This window comes from Nestor notabilis, unplaced genomic scaffold (genome assembly GCF_000696875.1).
Source record: "Nestor notabilis isolate BGI_N333 unplaced genomic scaffold, ASM69687v1 scaffold11448, whole genome shotgun sequence".
Taxonomy (NCBI): Eukaryota; Metazoa; Chordata; class Aves; order Psittaciformes; family Psittacidae; genus Nestor; species Nestor notabilis.
In genome coordinates, this window is record NW_009940704.1 from 20,459 (window position 1) to 29,607 (window position 9,149).

At 47.1% G+C, this 9,149-nt stretch overlaps 1 protein-coding gene across 1 annotated transcript in view; it reads left to right on the top strand.

Annotated features, from left to right (window-relative positions):
• CHCHD6 (coiled-coil-helix-coiled-coil-helix domain containing 6) overlaps positions 1-9,149 on the top strand; it is a gene marked incomplete at both ends in the record, with an annotated part of 68,580 nt that overhangs the window by 19,912 nt on the left and 39,519 nt on the right. The gene's annotated exons all lie outside the window — the stretch shown is intronic.

Here is a 9,149-nt window from a genome sequence, read left to right on the forward strand (position 1 = left end):
CTCCCCTGGTGCTGTCCTTTCTGGAAGCGAGGCGGGCAGCAGGGAGCGCGGTGTAGCTGGATCAGACTTCTTCCCACCCGGAGCAGGCACGGAGGCAGCGCTAGGACAGCAGTTTCCTGCTCCAGGCTGGATCTTCTGTTTTTCCCCTTCTCCAGCTTTTAGAATTAAACAGTAACTTGTTCGTTGTCATTGGCCCCTTTCATTGTGGAAGGCTCCCAGCAGTCTTGTATTGCTGCTGCTGCCCTTCGAGCTGAGAAAGAAGCGTTTTGTGAAGTGAGGATGTTGGCTAGACAGCCCTTGAAGAATCAGGTTAGCTTTTTGTCACTAGTTCTTGTGGGTGGTGTTTCTTCTCCTCCTCCTCCTTCCTGTTTCCCTGGTGCACTTTGTCTCAACTCTGGTGTAGGAACTACTTCGTCCAGCTCTTAATGTCATCAAAGCCTGGCTGTTAGCTGAGGAAGTGGTCACTTTATTTATAGCTTTGAAGAGGTCTTGGCACTGCAGCACCCCTGGCTCCTCAAAGTGGCCTTTTAGTGGTACAGAGAGCCCCTCTCCAGGTTTCTTGTAGTCCCTTTGGGCACTGGAAGCAGCTCTAAGGTCTTCCAGGAGCCTTCTCTCTTCTCCACATTGTTTTAGTAGGATTAGTTTTCGTAAGACTCCTTAGGAGCACACATCATGAACTCTCCCTGCAAGATAATGCTGGGACAATCCCTGGTCTAGGTGGCAGCCCAGCAGACAAGTACGTAGCTGCTGCACAGTGGTGAAGGTGTGTATGCTCATACTGTTGACACAAGGTGGAAATATCAACTCTTAGTCAAGAAGAGCCAAGGGAAAGTCATGTTTGAAGGCTCTGCAGGCTCAGAGGTGATTTGTGTCTTTAACAATGTGCCTGATGATCCAGCAATGGGAAATGGTGTGATACTCCAGTGGTTTGTCTTGGAAAGAGTTGAAGGATGCCTGGCCAGGAACTGGAGGGTCACATTCAGAGAGTTGAAGTGTTTTGGGACAGAACATGCTGATCATCACCAGCGTGTCAGTGATTCTGATTGTTGAGGACTGAGGATGGAAACTAAAATTGAAAATGACTCCCTGCCTTGTGAGAAGTGCAGAGTTGACTGTAACTTGCAGTGTGAATTGAGAGAACCACCGGTGTTGTGGAAGGCTTGGGAGGAGAAGGGAGAACACGCTGCTTTTGTGTGTTCACATGCTTTTCGTGTGTGCTTTTTCCCCAATATCTAATAGACCTTGTCCTTTCCACTTGCTAGTGCTGGGGAGTTCAAGGTAGGCTCCGCTCCCTCTTGCTTGGTCTGAGAAAGCTCCTGCTGCTTAAGTGCCATGAGCAGCGTGAAGAGGAAGGTGGGGGCAGAGGAAGATGACTTCAGCTGCTGCCTGTCTCGTTTCTGTCAATGGAAAGAGCTTCACAGAGACGAGTAATATTTTGCAATTGAGTTTCTCCTTTAAAGACACTCTGCTGCTAATGTTGATTTAATAAGGTTCTCTCAGTCTCTCTCCTTGCTTAATTTGAACCGTCTCATTTTGTGCTTCACAGTTGTGCACGCAGAATTAGTGCGGGGAGCGGCGCCGGAGGCAGGGGAGCGCAGGGCCACACAGGAGTTGCCAGGGGAGATTGATTCCTCACAGGGGAAAGGTGCACGAGGTGACATGGCCACAGCTCAGAGCGACGTGACGGTGGTACTGATGAGGAGGAAAGCTTGGTCCTTTACAACGTTTTTAGGTCTCTGTGGGTGTAGGACCAACACTAAATGGAGAAGGAGAATTGGGGTGTTGGTTTCTTCAAGTGGATTTTTCTTCTGGATTTATATGTATCTAATATAAATTATATGACAGGTAGGAAGGAGAGCATCGTAGAATCACAGAGTGGTTGGGTTGGAAGGGACCTTAAAGCTCTCCTGGTTCTAAACCACTGCTACGGGCAGGGACACCTTCCACTAGAGCAGGTTGCTCCAAGCCCCTGTGTCCAACCTGGCCATATATGATATGATGAATTAAATAAGTTTTTAAAGGGTTTCATTTGAAAGGTTCTTTTGCCAAGTGTGGCATTTATTTTCAAGAATACTAAGGGGTTAGGAGAGATTCTGAATTTGATCTATTTTGTCTGTACTTAAATGTGGGGTGGTTGTTTTCCTCTTTAATTCTGTGCTTGTCTAAAAAGCCACTGACATCCTTGGACATGTAATTCCTTTGTTGGCCTGGGGATAAATGGAAACTCCCCAAAACCACAGTGCCAAAAGATTATCTAAATCATTGTACAAATAACAGTAGTAACACAGCTTTTTTGTGTGCCTCCTGCTTTGTTAGTGTGCCTTTCCTCTGCCCCTTGCAAACCACTCCTCTGCAGCAGAGCTGAATCCTAATTTGCTTCTTGCTTGAGTTGGATGACAGCTCTTCACACAACCGAGCGGGCAGTGTAAAAGGAGTACAAGTTATGTTCAGCTTAGTTTTATGATAAGCTGCCAACATGTTTCATTGGAAACCTCATTAAATCACAATTAAATCCACAGAAAAAAAAAATAGGCCATCTCAGTGAGCAGTTGATGGATGAGGTTTATGGTTTCCAGTGCTGGTCAGGGGCATCACTGCTCCTTGCTGTCAGTGCTCTGTGTGGTGAAGTCCCACCATGGAACCACCAGGAAACTGTCCCAAGCTCTGGAAGTCACCTCAGGGGGATGGTCTCCACCTGTGTTTCTTCCATCCCATGGCCTTGGTCAGAGAGAAGAATCCCTTTCCTGCCTCAAGCCCTGTGTAACATCCCCCCCGCTTCCTCTTTCTTCTCACATTGTTCCTGGTAATAGGAGCTGAACTTCTGCCAATTGCTTCTGCAGGATTTGATAGCTGATACAGGGTTGTGCAGAGTTATCCCAAACATGTGGCTGGGCAGGGCACTTGACCAAGCAGGCCTGCGTGAGGAATGAAGTTTTGGAGCCAACTGTTAGTGTAGTATCTAAAAAAAGCCGGAACCTGCCTTGGAGGGTTTCTTTCCCCCTGTCTTGCAGTGCCTGTAGTGACGAGTCTCCAGGAATCCTTCGCAAATCCCTCGCCTGTCTGGTTATTTCTAGTCTGCTGCTCTGGTCAACTTATTTGATGAATAAATCAATCAACAGGTTCTTAAAATTGCTGTCATTGACTTTGGAGTGTAGCATGCAAAAGGAGCTCACCAAGCAACTGATTGAATGTGCCCCAACTAGAATTAGGGAGCAAACAGTGTGGAGATATGTTTGTACGTGGTATCTGGTGCAATAAACACAGCAATCTGTCTTTAGTGTTCTGTGGTGCTCTGAGCTGGATTGACTCTTTCAATTTGCAAACTCATGAAGCATGAATCTTAGCTCTGTCAGGTCATCTGACTGCTATATTTAGAGCATACACTGTTTTAAAGCTAAAGTTCAATCTTGCTTTTGATCAGAAGGTCCAGGAGTAAATGCTGCTCTGGTTCCCTAGGATATGACATCAGTTTTGAGACTCAGGATCTCCACTGTGGCCAAAATGTTTTCTTTTCCCTAAGGAAAATTCCCCAAACTGCTTAACTCTTCCTGCTGCACCCAGTCTATACCCTCTTCTTCTCAATAGCAGCAGCACTTGGTTTGTGGCCCTTGCTGAGAGACTGTGAGGTACTGCTCCTTAGTAGAGAGGATGCTCTCCCTAACCCCTATTTTCTCCAGGCCATCTGCCTTTGAGCACAAATGTGTTGCATTGCCCAGTAAATGGGCATCAAATCAGCATTGAATGCTGCAGTTCTTACAAACATGAAGCACTTGCCCAATGTGGAATACTGCTGTTTGCAACTTATCCCATCAAAAGGAACTCAAAATTCTGCTGGCAGTGACATAGATTTGCAGGTTGCTCGTGATATAGTCGTGCCCTGGAGAAGGCAATGTACAAATGAAGAATGCAGTGTACAATAGCCTGAAATCCTGGTTGTTGCTGAATCTACACTCTTCTTTTTGCAGATGATTTCATTATGATACACTCGGACTTCATTAAAAGCTGCAACCTTGCAGCATTTTCCCTGCTCACAGCCTGGCGAGGAGCCGGCAGTGAGTGTGCTTGAGAACCAGTACATTATCTTCCCAGAACACTCAGTGGGTTGCAAGTGCTTCGGAAGCAAGAATCAGAGTCTCTGGTGGACATTTTGTCTATAGCTCAAAACCACAACTTAATTGGCAGCCTTTTCATAACTCTGACTGTGGCTTAGGATGTAGGGAATGCTGCAGGCGAGGGCCAAGGTGCGTTTCAGAACTGGTGGTAGGGAATTTCAGTGCTGACTGCCTGTCTGCAGTGATCCCAGAAATGAGGGAGATTGCTGTGAAGTTCCTCACTTCTATGTGGTGTGTTTTCTTTCCTGGGCAGTCTGATGAGTCTTGCTATATGCTTTGACTCCATTTCACTCCATAGGTAACACCTTACTACAGGTGTGATTGTGAATGTGTACTAGCCCCGACCAGGACTTACTGACCTTTGAAGGTCCCTTCCAACCCAAACTGCTCTATGATTCTGTGATATATTTTGAGTCCCCTATGCTTTTTGTAGTCCTTTCTGTAAGGCTTTGGAATCCCCTTGATTCTCTCCAGATGTGGATTACAGCGTGACTTTCCCACATACATCTTGGCAAACCGGTGGGTTGGATTCTGCCCCCAGAAAGAAGCCGGGTCTGTAACGCGGTGTCAAGTGTGCTTTGCTATGTCTGGGATGCCAGAGCAGGAGAACGGGACTGTCAAAGTGGATGAAATGTGGAAGGTGGTAGTTGAAAGCTCACCTGCATCTGCACCTGCAGGAGGGTTCACAGAGACAGGCAGGGGATGTGTTACCATGACTGAAAGCTTTCAGGAGTTTTCTTACTCAAGCATGTAATTAAGACAGTCTTTGCCTGTATTAAAAAGCAGCCCCAGAGTCAACTGTATTTCTCTTAAACTGCAGTATTTGAGATAATCTTCTTCTTAAATAAAAAGAAATAAGATTTCTAATCTCGTGGCAGGAAATCTGTATTCACTGCACTAAACCTCTACCCATTGCTGCTGCCTATAAATATCTGTTTTATTCAGAGCCAGGTAGGAATCGCGTGTAGCGTCTGGGAGCAAATGTGGGAAGGGAATTCCTCCTGAACTCCCATGGCTCCTCATTTGTATGCTGGGAGGCACATGGCTTCATTATGCACGTCATCTCGGGGGGTTATTTTGCAAAGCAGTGGTTGTGTTTGAAGCCCTGTGTTTGACTCGGAAGTTAATATATTTGGTATTTAAGAATCTGGCAAGAGAATCTCTGTCCCCATATGCACACACAGCAATGAGGCTGGGATGTAGGCATGCCTTCACTGTTATTTTCCCCCGTCTGTCCTATCCCTAGAAAGCCATATGCCACCCTTAGGCTAACATAATGGGAGTCTGTATTAATGATTATGAGCTAGAAATAATCCAAGAAGAGTTGAGTGGCCTTTGATTCAAGCTTTATGGGAAAATATGACTCAGTAGGGTTGGAAATTCATAGAATCAGACTGGTTTGGATTGAAGGGACCTTAAAGCTCACCCAGTTCCAAGCCCCTGCCACGGGCAGGGACACCTTCCACTAGAGCACTTGCTCCAAGCCCCTGTGTCCAACCTGGCCTTCATATAGAATTTCGTGATGCTATATCTTGGGATTCATTTCTCTTTTTTTTGGCCTATATTGATCAGGGACTCGGGTTCCTCCTGTCTAAGGGGCAGAGCAGGAACTTGAGCAAAGAGGTGAAAATGAGAGGGAGTTGTTGACTCACCTGCTCTCAGAAGCATCTTGAGCACACATCCTTGGAGAGCCTACGCTCGGCAGGGTTTCTATAGGCATTGAGTGCCTGGTCTGTTGGCAGCCTACAGAATGCAAACTCTATGTATGTATGCATGTGCAGAAGTGGTGATGGGAAAGGAGATGTGGGAATGGGCTGAAGTATTAAAGCAAGCAATGAAAGCAGATGGTTCACTCTGGATTTTATAAAATAGGTTTCTTTTTAGTTTGCTTTAAATGAAAACTATCAACTGTCAGCATTGCAAACCTGTTTGCAGCAATGCCATAAGTATTAGGAGTGCAGTTGTCCCTGAATCATAAAAGGGCAGAGGGTTTTTCTGCTGCTTCCCATCTTCATGTTTATAGAATTGTGTGCTCTGTATACATCAGAGCTGAGCAATTTCATCACAGCCTTCCCTCAGAATTGATTGCAGTTCAGTGTCTCTTCCTGCTTCCTCTCCCTTGTCAGTTGGTTACATCTCTGACTCTTGTTACGTTTAATATTGACACTGCTTCAATTTTCCACTAAACTGGAAGTGTTTAAGGGTCTGGAGTGGATACTGAGTGTCTCGATGTATTCTTTACATGCTTTAATTCCTCTCACCGTGGAAAAGTTTAGAGCTGGATTATTGCCTTAAGAAGAAACGAGTCTTTGCTCATTCAGTGATGAAGTCTGGTCATCAAGATGTTAGAATATGTGCTGCTGAGCTCTTCAGATACTGACATGAGAGCAGGAGTTGGTGCCAGCAGCTGTGCTGGGTTTTGGGCACCTGCTGCCTCTCATTTCTCGAATCTCCCACTCTTATCTTCCACTCCCAAAGTTGGCAGTGCCCCTAAAAATACTCTGTATTGAGTTCTGAAGTAGGAGATAGCTACCAAGCTGGATTCCTGAGTCACTGGTCATGCTGCAGGGAAGTGAGTTACATGACAGAGTTCTTGACTATGGCAAGGTAACGCGTATCTAGTGTGAAGCTGGCTCCATCGGGTTACCAAGGTGCTGCCCTTCCTCAGGGTGCTTGGAGTCTTCTCCAAGTGGACTCTGTCTTTTCCCCCCATACAAATCGCTAAGACAGGGGCTGCTGGTTTGGTCTGAGATCCTGTTTCAAGAACCTTTTGCCTCTGATACTGTCAAGAGGAAGAATTCGATTTGGTTTTGACCCAAACTGTTAAGTCCAACATCTATTCATCTTCCTGTGACTGCTGTCCTGTGGGTACCTGGAGAGAAATGAACCCTTGGTTTAGCAGCAGAGTCCAGCTCTATCCACCAAGGGCTAAAAGATGGCTTGTGTCCAGGGCTGGGGTTATGAAGCTCCCAAGCCCCCTGCTGGGAGCTGGAAGTGAAACTCACCTGGCTGGGAAGTGAGGAACCCAGATCTTGCTCATTTCTTAAACAGTTTACTTGCACTTTGGAAATATTAGTGCACACACTGTGTCTTTTGTTACCAGCGTTGGTAAATCCAGGTCTACAAAGAGGTCCTGGCACGTGCTTAGAGGCAGCAACACTTGAAGCAGTAGCCCTCGTGAGTTTTCAGTTTTGTATTATTTTCTTACTCTGTTTAGTCTGTGCTTCACTCCCAATGTAGTTATTTTTTCCCAGTGCATCCATTTTCCTACTGCATCTACACTCATTTTAATGCTCCTGCTTCCATTCAATGCAGTGTATCTGGTTTTGGAGTAGTAATTTCCCCACCTCTTGAAAGGTGAGAGAATTAAACCCCTTGGCACTGCCTGCAGGAGAGATGCCCTGTGGTTAGTAACAGTGCTGTTCTTAAAACTGATTCTGCTGTTGTGCATTGCATCTTACAGGGGTATAGGAGGGACCACCTATGGGTGGTAGGGCTGGTTCCTTCTCCCTGCTCTCTTCTCAGTGACTGCCCAGTGCCACTGAGTTAGTGCCTTGTGTTCATTTGGCCCTGCAAGCCAGGAATGTGAGAGGTGAAGGTTTGGGCACCCCAGGGATGACAGTTGTGTGTCCAGTAACGAGCTCCCGGTGTGTGTTCCCTACCTGCTGAAATAATACCATGTGCCATAAAGAGCCAGTGTCCTCCTGCCCATCTGCTGAGCATGGAGAGCCCTGCGGTTGCTAGAACGGAACACCAAAGCTAAGCACATGTGTCCTGACTGGAAAAATCAGCAGGAAGAGAAGCGTTATTGAAACCAAGCTTCCGTCAACATGGGGCAGTGATTCCTGGTGCAAACCTGTTGTGTGTGGCTTTGGCCAGGGACTTGGTGCTGTTAAATGAACCCTGCCTGCAGAAAGGGGGGACTTGGCGTCTCCTGCTTGAACTGTAGATGTTCAGTTCCAGCCTTCTCAGCTGTTGTAAGGGATGAGGATGGACGACACACATGGCTGATGCCACCGCATCCCTCAGCTACCTGAAGTGGTCGCTCCGTGCCGTTAAAGCGATGGCAGATCCCATAAATATCTTGCACTCCACTGACTGCTCCCTCCGGCACTGAACTATGACCAAGAGGAAAGTTCCTCCTGCCCTGTCAACTCCCCTCAAATAAATAATCAGAATAAGAGGCCAGTTTCTGAGGTTCCTGCTTGGCCAATGTGCTGCTGTTGAACACAGCGCTGAGAGGCAGCGAAGGCTGCAGCCCTTGGCAACAGAGAGCTCTGGCTGCCTCGTAACTGCCTTGGCAGGAGGAGGTGGTTATGGGCATGAAATGTTCATCATCTTGTACTTGCTTTGTTGCCGCTGGGTTACTGTGTAAGTAAAAAGTAGTAATAAGTAACTAAGCAGTGATACTGCGGCCTGCTTCATCTGCTGGTCTTAGTACTTTACTAGGCTTGATGACAAGAGGAGGAGGAGATGAAGGAGGTGTGGACTGTGCACTGAAGATGCCTTCAGTTGCCCATGAAGGGGGGATCTGGTTGGAAATCTGACCAGTCAGGTGGCTTTCTGTTAGGAAGCACTCTCCGAAGCTGTCCAGGGCAGAAGATGACTCGCAGTGTAGGTCAGGTTGTGTGTTCTGTAATGCCCCTGCCAAAGGATGCCTGTTCCTAGCAGGTGGTTTGGAAACAGTGCAGTTGGTGGCCACCTCCTTTTGAGTACAGCCAGCACTGCCCTGGGCATCGGTCCCGCTGCAGCTCTTAGCATCACCTCTAACACTGTGCAGCACCTTGCATGACTGAAACCTGCTGCTCCACCTCTGCCTTCACTTAGCTTCCACCCTACAGGGGACCCTGCAGCAGTCTTGGGGGGCTTTGCTTTGGCTTTGGGGGTGCATGTGCTGCTGTCCTGCTTTATCAGCGCAGTTCCCAACAGGGGACAGCACTACACTGCTGAAGATGCTGTCATTTTTAAGGAACTTTCCTAAACTTATCATCCTAAAAGCTGTATTGTGCAGCAGCAGGCGGCCTCCATAAATCACTG